This window comes from Coenobita brevimanus, chromosome 62, assembly GCF_032717465.1.
Source record: "Coenobita brevimanus isolate Jiangsu-jjx chromosome 62, ASM3271746v2, whole genome shotgun sequence".
Taxonomy (NCBI): Eukaryota; Metazoa; Arthropoda; class Malacostraca; order Decapoda; family Coenobitidae; genus Coenobita; species Coenobita brevimanus.
The window spans coordinates 13,548,093-13,550,120 of record NC_137015.1 but is presented as its reverse complement, the minus strand read 5'-3'; positions in this window follow the sequence as shown (position 1 = coordinate 13,550,120).

Genomic DNA, 2,028 nt, shown 5'->3' with positions numbered 1-2,028 from the left:
CAATGATGATGATGATGATGATGGGGACGAAGACGACGATAAATGATTAAAAATACAATAATAACGATAGTAATAATAACGATAACAACGACTATAACATACAGAAGCAACCACAGCAACAACCACGCTAATAATAAAGAAGCAAGTACTCCCTGCTTGTTTTGCACTCACCTGAGACCAAAAAAAAAAAAAGGAGAAAGAAGAAAAAAAGGCAGTCGTGTATACCTGGTCTGGGGCGGTACTTTGTGGTCTTTAGCGTAATGAGTCGCCCCAGCACAACAAACACGGGAGAAGTAAAAATTGGGAGCGTAATCCTATTTGGCAAGCGATTTAGTTGGTGAGTTGGAAGAGAGAGAGGTGGAGGTGGGGGATTGTGTTTGAGGTAATGGTTGTGTGTGTGTGTGTGTGTGTGTGTGTGTGTGTGTGTGTGTGTGTGTGTGTGTGTGTGTCTGTCTGTCTGTCTGTCTGTCTGTCTGTGTTTCTTTGTTGTGTGCATGCTTGTGGTGTATTTTGGTATAAATATGATGGTTGAGAGTCTTAGTGGTAATGGTGGCGATGTTAAGACCCTGGTTGCTTGTGTGTGTGTGTGTGTGTGTGTGTGTGTGTGTGTAATTCGCCGGGTTGGTCAGGATCACTTGATGGTCGTGATCGTCAGCTTTTACCCTCCCAGAAGGGAGCTGAGAGCTCATATAGTCCGATCTAAGGGCAAGGCTGTGACCTTCACACACGCACACACCCGTCCCCTTGCTCAAGGGGGACTAACCACCCACTTCGTCAGTGAAACTTTTCGCAACCTGAGCGAGGCGCGAACTCCCGTCCACCAGTTGGCAAGCGAGAGCGTTACCACTGCACCAGCGAGCGGTGTGTGTGTGCGCGCGCGCGCCAGTAAATTATACTGGAACTGAAGAGTTGTCAAGCTTGTTAATACTATGAAAATAGTGCCAAGTATAATTATAAAGTTAAAAATACTAAATAATCAATTTTAGTTGGCGCCAACACTTGTCATCACAGTGGCGTGAACTCAAGACTGATTGCTTAGTTCCCTAAATGTGCGTCCGCACGTGTCCTTGAACGGGTGTTGTTCAACTCAGCTGGCAACATTTTTGATGCATGTATGCAGCAGTATTTAGACAGATGTTTATAAATATGTTTCAGTGCTGCGTCGAACTAACTGACCGAAGAGGTGATGCGATGATTGTGTCCATACGAAGCAGATGAGACTACATCATGATGTTATCAACACGACCCGGACTCTACTGTTTCAAACATCCTTGCAGCTTGTTCATTATTGTGTTATTTGCATGTAGTCAACACTTGCTTGAGCATACGTGTGGACGCGCCCTAAAACCTAAACTGTTTTCAGATAGTCTCCCTCACAGTGCGTCCACCACTTGAATTAAATCATCTGGCCAAAGGCGCAATTAACCCCTTCGCTCAGATAAAACTAACATAACGTCCTTGGATGCAAATGATGAATATCAGCCCCTAATGGGATTTATTGGTGGATTTAAAACCTTTCAGTAATTGGGCACATATAACCGTTCCTGTCGGTAATAAGGATGGAGTAAAAAAAGCTTTTCCAAATGAAAGGCTTTAAATCGTACGTGCACATCAATTTGCTAAACTGCTAAACAACTTTAAGTTGCTAACGAGAAACGGCTGTTAGTGGTAAATGATGATGATGAAAGGACATTGGTCTTGAGTAATCTGCGTGTACTTTAGGTAGGATGGCAGGGATGAAAACAGAGATGGAAGGATTGTGTACAGGGGAAGAAGTTACTGCAGGTACACGTTAAGGGAGGGTGTCAAAGGAAAAGCAAGCAGTTCAACGAGCTACAGTATATATACATTAAGGGTATCTAATGCATTCTTGAATTACCTTTTTCTGAACAGGGGAGAAGTACGCCTGACTTCTGTACAATAAAAATTTACACTAACGTCTGCGTCAGACTTGTCCCGCATGAATGAAATGGCATGTGGTGTTGGAAGCTGTGTCGCAGCCACGACTGCACTGCCACTGAGTGTTGC